Source organism: Scylla paramamosain, chromosome 45 (assembly GCF_035594125.1).
Source record: "Scylla paramamosain isolate STU-SP2022 chromosome 45, ASM3559412v1, whole genome shotgun sequence".
NCBI classification, from domain to species: domain Eukaryota; kingdom Metazoa; phylum Arthropoda; class Malacostraca; order Decapoda; family Portunidae; genus Scylla; species Scylla paramamosain.
The window spans coordinates 9,787,241-9,802,958 of NC_087195.1; the positions used below are offsets into that span (position 1 = coordinate 9,787,241).

A 15,718-nucleotide genomic window follows, 5' to 3' on the forward strand; every position below is an offset into this window, starting at 1 on the left:
GAGTGATATTCGTCTGTTGTTCCAGTGTAGTACGTTGTGTTGTATTATCTTAATGTTTCTTAGAGCCATGTTGTTTGTATGACTTTGTTGGTGTGCGTGTGAGTGTTTTTGTGTGTTACTGTGTGTTTTTTGTTTTTAGTTTTTGTGTTTGCCTAGCAACTGGAGACCTTTCATTGCACTGCCCTGTTCTTATTTTCCTGAATACACTGTCTTCCAGTATAGTGAAGCAGTCTTTCAACACTATATCACCTTTTTTGATTAGTCCTATCACTTCGTGAGATTTCATGGTTGGTTCATTGTAAGTGTATTTATATGTTCCATCCTCTATTCCTTTTATCAGATGACCCATTGTGATGTTTTTAGGCCATCCCTGGCTCTCTCTTGTTATTATTTTAAGTTCTATTTCATCGCTGTCAAGTTGTTTCTTTGTGTTTGTTTGTGTTTTTTGTTTGGTAGAAACTTGTTGGGTGTGTGTGTCTAGTGTTGTTACATTTTGTTGTTGATCTGTTTGTGTGTCTGTTAGTAGGTCTTCAGTTTCCATTAAGGATAGTTTTTCTGTGTCGGCTAGAAGTGAGAGGAGTTTTGAGGAATTAGGTGTCTTGGGTATTTTTATTTGGGAAAGTTTATTTTCCTTTAGAGTGGCATTAAGTTCTTTCTCATAGCTTCCTGGTTCTATTACATTCATTAGATGAGCGTGTATCATGCAAGAGTATATTTTGAAATGGTCTTCTCTGCTGATTTGTGTTGATGTGCTGTTATTCATTGTGGGGATGTTGTTTGTCTTTGTTATCTGGGAGTATGATGCTGTCTCCTTTTCTTCCTCTCTCTTCATCTTTATTACATCTTTTCTTATTTTGCATCTCATACGAGTAGATAGTGTTCTGTGGTTTTCTCCACAATTGATGCATTTTTTGCTCTCTTTGTTGCATGATTTCCACGTGTGCCCTTCCTCGGCACACTCGGAACATATTTTATATTCTTTATGCTTTGTACAGTCTTTTGTAGTGTGAGATTCTATCATGTAGCATCTGAAGCATGTTTGGATGTGATAAAATTTATCTTGCTGGATTTGGTAATGTGGAATTTTCATGGAAAAAAGCTTTAGTCCATGTTCTGTAGCTTTAGAGGCATAGATTGCCTGAGAAAATGTTATTTTAATTGTTTTAGAGTTAGGGAACTTGAAAACATTATCAATATTGCCTTCCAGGAATGAATTTTGAGTATACAATTCATTTAATATGTCGTCTTCAGAGTTGTTGTAGATGTGTGCATTAACATTAAAGGCTATGACTGTTTTCTTTGCTTTCAGTTCTGGTGGTATTACTGGATTCATGTCTTCTTGGGAGAATTCTTCCTTAATCTTGTCCTTGAATATCTTTTCTTGCTCTTCATCTGACGAGACGATGATGAATCCATCTTGGACTGGAATTATGTTGGTAGGGAAGACATCATTGTTGCTGAGTATTGTTAGGAGAGTGTTCTTTCTTCGTGGATCTTGGCTGTTTGTTGTTTTTATTTTTACTCTCGCCATTTTTCACATGATAAAAACAATAATTCCTATAAGGGGGCCGAGGCCCGACAATAACCCACAGCTAATAAATGGATAGAAAAAAAAGAAAGAGAAGGAGCCTGCCTATGTGGGGCAGTTTAGTCACCCAGCTCCTAAAAGCTGTCGTAATGGCCCTGCCCCACGACCTAGCCCTAGCAGAGATTTCCTCTGAAGGAGGGGAAAGGAAATATCAAGTTGGAGGTAAAGAGGGAGGCTTACCCAGCAGCCTTCTAAGCCAGAGCCAACAGATCCACCTAGTTACCGAGGGTCACTCTCGGGAACGTTCTGGGTCCGCTCACTGCAGTCTGGCAAAGAACGAAGCTGGGAGCAAGGAAGGGAAAGAGGAGGATGGCGAGGAACCACAGGGCGAGCTCTCAACCGGACAGGGAGAGCTCCGGTACACAGTGGGACCTGGGAAGGCAGCTGGTGTTCTTCCGTCTATGATCACCTAGCTCCTTGACTCGGTGGCGAGTAAGTACGAGGCGGCGAGAGCTGCTGTCCAGCACTTTCACTCAGCGGCCTGGCGGGCGAGCTACGGTGTCTGTTCTCTGCTCTCGACAGTAGGGAGGATGCGCGGTAGTATATATATGTTACAGTCAATACCTGAATCCAGACAATTTGTAAAGTGACTTATTTTTTCAGGCAATTTGTGAACTGCCTGGTTAGGTTAGGTTAGGTTAGGTTAGGTTAGGTTAGGTTAGGTTAGGTTAGGTTAACCTAACCTAACCTAACCTAACCTAACCTAACCTAACCTAACCTAACCAGGCAGTTCACAAATTGCCTGAAAAAATAAGTCACTTTACAAATTGTCTGGATTCAGGTATTGACTGTAACATATATACCCTTTGCCGGCTAAGCTTCGACGTCACACATGCCCAGCCAATCAGCGTTCGTAAAAAAGACATGAGCATGGCAACACTAAATTTCTGCTATACGTCGCTAGCCAAGGTATTTTTCATATGTAAAGGTGGGTTTACACGGTCAAACGGTGCGTCAAACCCGATTGTCAAATGGTTCGAAGAGGTGTCAGACAGTCAAACCAATTGTACATCAAACCTCACGTCCTCCATTCAGTGTGACTCGCGTTGTTTGCGAAGCAAAGTTACCACAGCCTCCCTTATGTCTCTTGACCTGGACGATTTGATTGCCATCGGCTTAGCGGTGGCACTAAGAAAGAAAGCAGCTGAGATCCCCTTGCTTCTGGCTATTTTATTAGAATATTCCTTTGATTTCACTTTCCATAAGGCTGGATGATCTCTGTAGGTATATGTATGAACTGCAATAACACCTCCCTCTCATTCCTCTTTCCATTGATGTCCTCCATATTTCAGTCCTAGGGTATGATGTATCCACTCTTTGGTTTGAAGCGCGACTGAGGTTTGATGTTCGACGCGCGTTCTCACATTCAAATGGTTGGTGGACAATGAAGCCACGCCCACAAAAGTCAGGCACGAACAGACTTTCTTCAAACCGTCTAACCAACGTGTTCGACAACCAAATACCCCGTTCACACGGTCAAACATCACTTCAAAAACGTGTCTGTCGAACCGCGTAACCGTGTAAAACCCCCTTTAGACTAAAACTGTTTTATACTCATCAATGGCAATATCGAGTTCATTATAAATACGATGGTCACTACAACGTTTATATTGAATATCGAAGCTAAAGGGGGAAAAAAAAACCTGAATAATCGTATGAATATTCGTCTTAGAGAATGGTATACGTGTCAGTGGATTCGAGTACCAGAGTTGGCAATCGGATCCGTCAGCTCTCCTCGGATCCGTGGGATTCGGGTCCAGTACTCGGATCCCGCCCAGCCCTAAGTGGCTGGGAGGGCCGAGGGAGCTAGCGGGCTACCCTCCGCGAAATAAAAATCTTGCACTGCAGCGTGCAGACGAGAGCTTATCAGCTTACGTGACTGGGTGCACTTACTGGGTGTAAGATTGCTTAGTGCTTACAATGGACTGTACAGAAGCAGCCCCTTTATAGAAGACCCTGACGAAGATTTGGCAGATGTGATAGGTGATAAATCCGGTCTTGTCATGGAATTTGAGTGATGAAGTGGACGATGACAGATTATGAAAAGTGGCTGCTGTGGAGAAATAGCAAGATATTAATAATTATACCTTCAATTTTCTGATTAGTATGGTGCACAATAGTGGAAATCATATCAGATGTTATGAACAAGTCCCATGGCATTTCTGAATTTACTGACCTCGCATCTCCAATCAAACATTCTACAAAACTAGATATGTTCACAATCAGTCTACCTTTCATACTATTGGCCCATGTTATGGATTTCTCTACACTTGAGATTTTATGTTCCCGTAGCTCGCCTGGTAATACATAATAATCATATTTACTTTCATCTTAACAGCTGGTCAATGAATTAATTAACCTGTTTCTTAATAATGTCTTGTTACTTCTCTGTAGGAGCCACTATTCATAATTATTATGAAGCGTGGCTCCTACGGAGAAATAGTAAGACACAGCTAAGTTAATTCAATGAGCAGTTGTTTAGAGACGCAAGGTCAGTGATATCAGAAGAGATGGCATAGGACTTGTTCATAACATGATATGATTTCCAATACTGTGCACCATACTAATCAGAAAATTGAAGGTATAATTGCAGAAATTTCTCAGAGGCCTTCAAATAATGATAAACTTCCATCACACATCAGGGTAACAGATTGCATTGATTTTTTTTTTTTTAATGGTTTTGTTGTATGCAGGTGGCTTATTAGGCCAAAACAAATACAAAACATTTTTCAGGGAAGAGTTTGGTCATCCTGTATTTGGTGCAGTAATGTCTGTGAATAGATTTGTATTTTTACATGCAAACCTAACTTTTGACAACGTTGATAACAGACCTCAAAGATGGATACATGACCGGTTTGCTGCAGTCAAGAATCTTTAAAAAAAAATAATGACCACACCTGTTCAGTGTTGGAGCCAGGTGACTTCTTGACCATTGATGAAACTTTACATTCTTGTAAAAATGAAATAGGATTCGGACAGTACAATAAGAGCAAATATAAATGATATGACATGCATAAATTTGTGAATGTGGTAAGAATTACATTTACTTTCAAAATAATAGCATACTCAGGTAAACCATCCGGAGAGCCTGGACCCCACTACATCCGTGGCGTACTTCCAACAGTGAAGACTTTTGTAAGTCAGATACAAGAATTTGTAGACCTTAGTGGTAGTCTAGACAGACTGTACCAGCCTAGAGTTGTTTGAGTGCCTTCAAACACGAGGTATTGTTAGCATAGGTACTGTAGATTGCATGAGAAAAGGTAGTCACTGGAAGGGAAGAGGTCACTATAGGTGTACCGGATTGAAGATAATGAGGAAATGACTGAATTATCATGTAGTACCCATAAAAAATAATAAGGAAAAGTATTGTTTCTCAGTACAATCCCCTTGTAATATTAGGAATTACCAAGGATGATGGTGCAAGGAAGCCAGTCATACATAAATTGTATGATTTTGCTAAGGGAAGTAAGGGAGGAACTGACATAATATATCAGAGGATAAATTTATATACAGTGCACACTAAATCTTGCATATGGACAGGGAATGACCTGGCATTGTTTGGAGACAAAACTTGTCAGCTTGCATTGTTATATATATATATATATATATATATATATATATATATATATATATATATATATATATATATATATATATATATATATATATATATACTATGTAGCCATTATAAAGGTATATTCATTACACTTTTATTTGCTGACATAGGCTATTAGCCTACAATGCTTTATGCATATAATGTATATATAGTTTATACTTGTCTTTGCTGGCACAGGCCTGCAATGCTATATGGATATATTATACAATTTATGCAAAGGTTACAGATCTATTTCCCGAAAAAGGCTGTTAGCCTGTAATGTTATATAGGTATACATCACTTAAGTAAAAGTATAATTATAGATTTTATCTGCTGACAAAAGCCTATCAGCCTGCAATGCTATATTGATATATTATATAGGTAATAATTATAAAGGTTTTATTATAGTTTTATTTGCTGAAAATGGCATGTAGTATGTAGAGTAAACTTGTTCCCATACAGCAGAATTTCAGAATTCCATCTGACACTGCTAGTAACTTTGTGTTAATGTTCAGTTTCCACTAAGAAGGCTACTCAGATAGGAAAATTTCTGATATGCCGGCAGTTATGTGACTTTGAGTAAGTGGTGCATCAAGTCTTATTCACTGAGCTTTCCTGTTACATTGGCCTGTCCTCTGTGCTCCTTGCTAAACAGAGGATGAAAATCCTAGTTAGAAAAATACTGTACGGTACGTTTTTTTTTTTTTTTTATGTAGGAAGGACACTGGCCAAGGGCAACAAAAATCCAATAGAAAAAAAATGCCCACTGAAATGCCAGTCCCATAAAAGGGTCAAAGTAGTAGTCAAAAATTGATGAATAAGTGTCTTGAAACCTCCCTCTTGAAAGAATTCAAGTCATAGGAAGGTGGAAATACAGAAGCAGGCAAGGAGTTTCAGAGTTTACCAGAGAAAGGGATGAACGATTGAGAATACTGGTTAACTCTTGCGTTAGAGAGGTGGACAGAATAGCGGTGAGAGAAAGAAGAAAGTCTTGTGCAGCGAGGCCGCGGAAGGAGGGGAGGCATGCAGTTAGCATGATCAGAAGAGCAGTTAGCATGAAAATGGCGGTAGAAGACAGCTAGAGATGCAACATTGCGGCGGTGAGAGAGAGGCTGAAGACAGTCAGTTAGAGGAGTTGATGAGACGTAAAGCTTTTACTTCTACCCTGTCTAGAAGAGCAGTATGAGTGGAATCCCCCTAGACATGTGAAGCATACTCCATACATGGACGGATAAGGCCCTTGTACAGAGTTAGCAGCTTGGGGGTTGGTGAGAAAAACTGGCGGAGACGTCTCAGAACACCTAACTTCATAGAAGCTGTTTTAGCTAGAGATGAGATGTGAAGTTTCCAGTTCAGATTATAAGTAAAGGACAGACCGAGGATGTTCAGTGTAGAAGAGGGGGACAGTTGAGTGTCATTGAAGAAGAGGGGATAGTTGTCTGGAAGGTTGTGTCAAGTTGATAGATGAAGGAATTGAGTTTTTGAGGCATTTAACAATACCAAGTTTGCTCAGCCCCAATCAGAAATTTTAGAAAGATCAGAAGTCAAACGTTCTGTGGCTTCCCTGCGTGAAATGTTTACCTCTTGAAGGGTTGGACGTCTATGAAAAGACGTGGAAAAGTGCAGGGTGGTATCATCAGCGTAGGAGTGGATAGGACAAGTTTGGTTTAGATCATTAATGAATAATAAGAAGAGAGTGGGTGACAGGACAGAACCCTGAGGAACACCACTGTTAATAGATTTAGGAGAAGAACAGTGACCGTCTACTACAGCAGCAATAAAACGGTCAGAAAGGAAACTTGAGATGAAGTTACAGAGAGAAGGATAGAAGCCATAGGAGGGTAGTTTGGAAATCAAAGCTTTGTGCCAGATTCTATCAAAAGTTGTTGATATATCCAAGGGAACAGCAAAAGTTTCACCAAAATCTCTCAAAGAGACTTACCAAGACTCGGTAAGGAAAGCCAGTTAGTAGAGCGGCCATGACGGAACCCATACTGGCGATCAGATAGAAGGTTGTGGAGTGATATGTATAAGAAGGATATATTCAAAAACTTCAGATAGGCAGGAAATTAAAGCAATAGGACGGTACTTTGAGGGATTAGAACGGTCATCCTTTTTAGGAACAGGATGAATGTAGGCAAACTTCCAGCAAGAAGGAAAAGTAGATGTTGACAGAGTTGAAAGAGTTTGACTAGGCAAGGTGCAAGCACGGAGGCAGTGTTGGAGAACAATATGAGGGACCGCATCAAATCCATAAGCCTTCCGAGGGTATGGAAAACATCATTGCCAAGAATTTTAATAGGTAGCATGAAGTAGTCAGAGGGCGGAGAGGATGGGGGGAACAAGCCCTGAATCGTACAAGGTAGAGTTTTTAGCAAAGGTTTTGAGAGAAGAGTTCAGCTTTAGATATAGATATGATAGCAATGGTACCATCTGGTTGAAATAATGGAGGGAAAGAAGAAGAAGCAAAGTTATTTGAGATATTTTTGGGTAGATACCAGAATTCACGAGGGAAATTAGATCTTGAAAGATTTTGACACTTTCTATTAATGACAGAGTTTTTGGCTAGTTGGAGAACAGACTTGGCATGGTTCCGAGCAGAAATATAAAGTGGATGAAATTCTGGTGATGGAAGGCTCAAGTATCTTTTGTGGGCCACCTCTCTATCATGTATAGCACGAGAACAGGCTGTGTTAAACCAAGGTTTGGAAGGTTTAGGTCGAGAAGAAAATGTCAGTAATGTACGCCTCCATGCCAGACACTATCACTTCTGTTATGCGCTCGGCACACAGAGACGGGTCTCTGACACGGAAGCATTAGTCATTCCAAGGAAAATCAGCAAAATACCTCTTCAAGTCCCCCAACTAGTAGAGGCAAAACGCCAGAGGCACCTCCGCTTAGGGGGATCCTGAGGAGGGATTGGAGCGATAGGACAAGATACAGATATGAGATTGTGATCGGAGGAGCCTAATGGAGAAGAGAGAGCGACAGCATAAGCAGAACGATTAGGAGTTAGGAAAAGGTCAAGAATGTTGGGCGTATCTCCAAGACGGTCAGGAATACGAATAGGGTGTTGCACCTATTGTTCTAAGTCGTGGAAGATAGCAATATTGAAGGCTAGTTCACCAGGATGGTCAGTGAAGGGAGAGGAAAGCCAAAGCTAGAGGTGAACACTGAAGTCTCTAAAAATAGATATTTCTGCAAAAGAGAAGAGGGTCAGAATGTGCTCCACTTTGGAAGTTATCTAGTCAATTTTTTTTTTTTTTTTTTTTATAGTAAGAGGAGTTAGGTGAGAGGTATACAACACAAATAAATTTAGTTTGAGAGTGACTATAGTAGTAGCCAGATGGTGGAAAACTCGGAAGATTCAAGAGCGTGGGCAGGAGACCAAGTTAAGTCGTTGCGCACATAAACGCAACATCCAGCTTTGGATTGAAAATGAGGATAGAGAAAGTAGGAGGAAACAGAAAAGGGGCTACTGTCAGTTGCCTCAGACACCTCTGTTTCAGTGAGGGAAAGAAGATGAGGTTTAGAAGAGGAGAGGTGTTATACTACAGATTGAAAATTAAATCTAAGACCGCGAATGTTGCAGAAGTTAATGAAGAAAAAGTTGTGGGAGAGGTGTCAAGATATTTAGGGTCATAATCAGAAGAGCAGTCCGACCTGTGGACATTTGTGGTCCCCTCCCCAGATGGGGACTCTGAGATGTAGCATTTTTTTTTTTTTTAATTCGATGGTACGTTCAGTTTTCGTAATCATCATCTGGTAGCTTGATGAAATCAGACATAACCGTGTGATGTCTAACTCTTCCTCTGCATAATATCATTGAAGGGTAGCTGCCGAGGTTGTCGCGCGGTGTGTGTGCATGTGCGTGCATGTGCAGAATATATCCATCTGATGTGAAACGTCGATAGTGATGTAGAGAAAGAAGATATGAGCAATGATGTTAGGAAAAATCATGGCTAACATTGAATGTAATAATATGTACTATAATATAGGGTTTCGGACGGAGTGGCGCCGTACGATATGTTGGGGGCCTTTTGCCGCGAGGAGACCAATAAAACATTGTTCGTCCGGTGATGTTTACTTCCCTGGTCGGGAAGAGCGAAAATCCAGGGAAGGTGCAGACAATAAAGTTAAACCAGTGGTTCCCAGTCTGTTTCATTACATTACCCATTTACTGACATCAAGTTCGTGTTACCCTTATCATCAAGTATAAGTACAGAAGTGATGATAAAACAACATGAATTGGATTAAAGTTAATTTTCAACAATACATTATTTATCCTTAAATTCTTTATCACCTATAAATTAAAACAACTTTCAATGTGCTTTCTACATGGACTGATGCTAAAGCGTTGAAAGCGATCACTTGATTGAGTCAGCCACTGTTACCCACGCCGCGACAGGCATCTCAGAAAAAGTTGCCAACTTATTATTATTTTTTTTCTAATTCTACCAGCGGGAGCGAGGCTCGCTCCCGCTGGGGGATTCTAATTTTGTTACCGCACATCTGTATAACCCACCGTTTTGCCTGGACCATGGAGAGTACAACGATGATTTGGCCAGGAGCACCTTTTGGTGTCCATCGCATATAAAAATTGCGATTTCAGCTTCAGAAACACCTCCAAGTAGGTAACTTTTGACTGCGGATCTTTCTTATTTTATGCCATTTCTTCTTTTGTCGTATTTTGCATATGTGAGCGAAGGTTTCTACCTCGTAACTCGCGCAACTATTGCCTCACCACTACAGATCGAGTTCGAGCGTGCAAAATGCGGGAATTATGTGCCATAACTCACTTCATATACGTGATAACCAGTTTTGGTCGGCATTACAAGTTGAACTGTGAAGATGTTAAGATTTTTTTTTTCTATGTAGGAATGACACTGGCCAAGGGCAACAAAAATCCAATAAAAAAAATGCCCACTGAAATCCCAGTCCCATAAAAGGGTCAAAGCAGTAGTCAAAAATTGATGAATAAGTGTCTTGAAACCTCCCTCTTGAAGGAATTCAAGTCATAGGAAGACGGAAATACAGAAGCAGGCAGGAAGTTCCAGAATTTACCAGAGAAAAGGATGAATGATTGAGAATACTGGTTAACTCTTGCGTTAGAGAGGTGGACAGAATAGGGATAAGAGAAAGAAAGTCTTGTGCAGCGAGGCCGCGGGAAGAGGGGAGGCATGCATTTAGTAAGATCAGAAGATCAGCTAGCATGAAAATGGCGGTAGAAGACGGCTAGAGATGCAACATTGCGGCGGTGAGAGAGAGGCTGAAGACAGTCAGTTAGAGGAGAGGAGTTAATGAGACGAAAAGCTAACATGTTTTACTTATGCTCGCTATTTTCAACAATTAATAAATGAATGCTGAAATATATTGCTACATTAAATAAGAAAAATTCTCGCCGCAACAATCACGGGGGGGCGACACTTGGCGTAGTGTTGCAGGCGGGCTCCGTATGACTAGGTCTGCCACGTTTCTAAAAAAACGTCCTTTAAGTTGCTCCTCAGCTTAAAGCACCTATTACCTGGTTTCTAAATTTAAACAAATTCTAATATTAATACCTGGGTCTCAATTTTCTATAATTTACAGTTGAGATATTAATAAATATATTGCCGCGCCGCGCCCTCAGTGCGCCCGGCACCCAGAAACACCTGTGATTTTGGATCCGACGTGGCTGTGCCGAGCGGGGTGGTGGATAACGTGGGGCAGTCAGGCAGAGGACAGAACAGACAGACAAAGGCGAAACCAAAGACTGTAGTCTGTGAAACCGGACATTTTAATAATACAACACAGTACAAGGACGCAATACTTAAGTTACTCCGGCAATCAACTCACAGGCTGGTACAGTCTCAGGCACTTTCCTCATGACACAACACTGTCTGTAAATGGCACTGTCTAAGCACGGCAGTGTCTATGCACAGCACTATATATATACGGCTGTATTGGCATGTGAGGGATATACATGCACATCGAGTCGGCTTAACTACCTACGCCCTGCCGGCCTCATCACATACGCTCTGCCAGCCTTGTTATACACGTATTCAAGTCTGCCGACCTCGTTACTACCCCTGGCCCCTCCTACTCCCTGATACCCGGGGATTCCGAGGCAAGGCCACGGCCAGGCTGGCGAGCCAGGGCAGACACCAGCCTGCCTCCACACGGAGCACACCTCACCTTCTGTTTCTCGCTGGTTCCTCGTCTCACCTGGGAAAGCTGCACGTCTGGGCTTCGTGCTGTTTCTCCCCCTTGTCTCTGTCAGCCGACCGGACACCACCACTGTCTCCCCACTACTCTCCAGCCTGTGGACTTCACTTCGCTGGCCTTCTGCTGGGTGGATTCTTACCGGTGCACTCAACCCTGGTAACTCTGCGGGCCAATCCTCGCACTCAACAGTAGTTTGGTCATTGTGTTATCATTGTTATCTTTGCCATGTTAATATACTCACCTTGCCTTTTTGTGCCGTTTACCTCCTCAGAGGGCTATTAGGGCATTTCTGGTTACATCTTATTTCTGAGGGCGAGAGATCGTGGCCTCCCGTTTTCCCTCACATGGCACAAAAAAAAAAAAACACATGGCACAAAAAAAAAAAAAAAAAAAAAAAACAGCAATTCAGAAAGGCGACGGAGAGCAGGGCGCAGGCAGATGTGCCTCTGTTCTCTCTCCTCTCTCCTCTGTTTTGGTGACTCACCGCCGCACTCACCAAAGATGAGAAACAGATAGTTAGTGAAACGTCATTAATTGAGCCATGACGTCACGCACTCTGTGACGTAAAGGTGATGACGCACGCTGGATACCATCGCCAGCAAGAATCTCGTTTAAATCCAGAAATGTTCTCCGCATTCTTGCTATTATTTTTTTTTCTATTTTTTTCTAAAATTTACACATCATATTGAGTGTTGTCTTCTCTTAAATAGTTAATAGCTGTACTGTACATGTAGTTTTAATCTGATGTGGTTTTAATATCAAATAATATATAGTATTGTACTACGGGAGGCTAGTACATGCCGGCCCTAGACTCTTGTCATTATTGATATAGTCACAAACCTAGAAACAGATAATTGGCTGAATTTCTTAGTGAATCTTCAACATTCATGTCTCTCACCCATCCTTTTTGTGTCATATCTAACATTTCCCCACTGGTCTATCTTAACTTTTTCTCTCGAGTCATTTCACTTCTTCCGTATCTTTCTTAGTTCCAAATAGCTATCCTTACGATTTGTCGTTAGTGCTCATTAATAATTATAATAACAAATTAAACACAGCTGTAACTTGTTTTTACTTTTATAAAAAGGAACAATTTGTTTTCAGGTTAACAGGAATATACTGTATTGTGCTGTGCAATCATTTTGCGAAGAAGTGATTTCTCAGGATATTTTAATTTCTGTTTCAGCTTCTGTTTTTACTTTGTCAGCATGAAATGTACTGAAGTGGGAATGGTAGTGAGGGCAGTGTAGCAGCAGGGGCCATACTGACAAAGATTTTCAGTTTTCGTCTCAGACTTCTTTCTTAGACTTGCTCTTATCCCCTATGCCTGCTTAGGGCTGTGCTGAGCCTTGGTTAAGCCGAATTCTGAAGCCCTAGTATGAAATGGTGAAAGAGCAAAACATTAAAGTCTTACATTTCTTAATTTTGAGTTACTAGTGCAATATTTTTACCTTTTTTGGATGAAATAAGTAAAAAATACCATCGATTTTGTAAGGCACATAAATTTGTAATAGGCAAATTAGATCCCGCGCAAGGCGCGTGTATCTTGTCTCAGTGTTTACGTCCTTGAGCCAGCGTTGTCCCGCCACTCCCTCTCAGCAGCTTTATTAAGTGCAAAATATGACAGTAAACTGATTAGCCACAATGGGTAGAATGTTCTTTCTAAAATAACATTTCTCTCATCTGTATTATCTGCAAAAAAAAAAAAAAAAAAAAAAAAATGGAAAGACACTTTACTTTTACAATCCTTTTAAATTTGCAGAATATGTATTACTACTGTAATGTTGTAATGTTTCAGTACATACATTGCTACGTGAAACAAAACATACAATGGACACGCTTCTTAAAGCATGTGAAAAGTGTACAAAAAAAGTGTACAAGTCAAAAAAAGTGTACAAAAAAAAAAGTGTACAAGTCAATGATGCAGGTCTTGAATCCCAGCTGACAGAGACAGAGACGCGTTGCGAGCTTATGATGTGCGCTTCACATAACCGGTAAATTGTCGATATACCTCTCCATTTTAGGTGTCCCGTATTTCACTTTTCAAAAGCTAGTCATCGTATTATGAGTGCATATTCCTTCCATCATCAGTTGTCTTATAATCTGTTATTTATCGAATATTTGAAATCTTAGGTAAGTCTAAGTTTTCCTTTCGGCCAGGACTGTAGACCTGATTTTTACTGATATGTATTGCCACAATCACTAGGTGTTATCAAATAATTACGACATTTTATTAAGATTTTCGAAGCGGACATCAGCATCATCGCATCGGAGGTGAAGGGCTGAGCTACTTTGACCAATAGATTAGTTAATAGTGAACATTTAACTGAAATATTACTTGAAACAGCGTGAGTCATTACTTTCTCTACACTTCCAAAAGAAACGTGGAATTCGCAGTATTTACTTAAAAAAAGTGAAAGTGCAGTATGATACGGAAATACCGTGCGGAACTGTGCGAGTCGGAGGTACTCGGAGGTTTCAGATATTCGACAAATAATAGATTATAAGACTACTGATGATGCGTTACATACACTCACAATGATAATTGATGATCGTGTTTGCTCTGGATAGGATATCAGCCCCATAAACCCTTTCATACACGAGTTTGAGCAAAGATAACAGAGGGTGTAGAGCACAAGGTACTCTTGCACAGACGGACACTTTTGCACACAACACCGTTCGGGGTCTCCAGTTGTTGTTCTTGTTGGAGATTTGATGGGGCCGTGCAGGCTGAGGTGTTACAATCTCTAGTGCCCCGAAGGTGCTGGCAGCAGTTTAGTTGGCTGGGTAGATTTTGGTGAGTTGTCCATTCTTCTGGAGGAAAACCTGGTGTGCTAGAGTGCGTCTTGAAGGCCAAGCCGGCGGGGTCTCCGGTGACGTTTTTGTTTATAGATGTGACGTCAAGGATATATGGCGCGATGCTTTGTGTGGAAAAACAAGTGCTTGGTGAACTATCCTTACAGTTTCTCATCCTTGGCGCTCACCGCCTGAACGTTTGTCCTGTATGAGACTGCGCTCATTCTCTTCTCCGTTTTCTCTCACACCCACAATGCACAATCAATTACATTTTCGCACACACACACACACACACACACACACACACACACATTCATAACAATATGAATTTCTTTATTAGCTGCCCTCCACTACCCAGTCAAATTATGCAAATTACCCACTTGTGGATAATTTGTGGATAAAACACACAGGTTGGGAACCACTACTTTAAACCAATACGCTGACGTCAAGCTCTAGTCTTGCCTGTGGGCGGAACGGTCTGATCTGTTCTACTACAGACCTCGCACATATTACATCTTGCCTCAATCGTGTCTCGCTACGCTTTACCGCCCTCTGCTGGCCGCCCCCACCTACATCAGAACCTCAAGCCCGACCCCAGTTTCCGCATTTTTCGCTGCACCCAGAAGTCAGGGGCAGACAGATACATGCACGCATGCACACATCCACGCATCACTACATAAAGCATAACTACATAGTTTATATTTTTTTTATTTCCACATCGGCCTGGCTATTATTTTATTGAGAATTTCTTTAAATTGTCGTTATTTTCTATTTTCTTCCTAATACATAATTTTTTATCTTTATTTTTCCTTCATTCCTTATTTCCTTTCTTCCACTATTCCCTAACTCCGTTCGGTATCCTTCTTTTCCCCAATCGTTCTTTTTAGCTTTCTTGCTCGAAATCTTTGAAGACAAGAATAATTACACTTAAGTTAATTCTATAACGAATAAACTATCTTTTGCCCTAAAATGTTATCGTCATCTTGAATAGCCTTAATACTTCCTCTACTTTAAGGGACTATACTACAAACCCTATATAGGGACCTTATCCGTCCTTGTATGTGTGGATTCCAAATATGGGGAGGTGCTTCAATAACAGGTCCTCACTAAGCAGGCTAGAGTTAAAAAGCTTTTCGCCTCATCAACTCCCGTCCTTTAACTGATTAATATCTCATTTGTTTCGCAAAGGTGTTGCACCTCTTACTATCTTTGAAAGGTTATTTCCATGTTTATTTTATTTTATTTTTCTGCGTCCATTCGGCCCTCCCGCTGTCTCGCTACACAAGAATTTCTGCTTTCATCTCTAATCTATCCATGTTATTAGCGCGAGAGTTAAACAGTACCTTCACGATTCCTTTCTTTTTCCTGATAATCTTCGAATCTCTGTTTCCGTCTTTCCACCTTCTTCCTCTGAACTGAACTTAAAGAAAGGAGTATCAAAACATCACTGACAGCATTTTTTTTTTTTTCAGAGTTTTTCTTTTTCCTTATTATGGATGCCATTTTTTTATTTTTTTTAACTTTTTTCTGTC

At 40.8% G+C, this 15,718-nt stretch overlaps 1 protein-coding gene across 4 annotated transcripts in view; it reads right to left on the bottom strand.

Moving 5' to 3' along the window:
* LOC135094237 (uncharacterized) overlaps positions 1 to 15,718 on the bottom strand; it is a 72,938-nt gene that overhangs the window by 20,957 nt on the left and 36,263 nt on the right. The gene's annotated exons all lie outside the window — the stretch shown is intronic.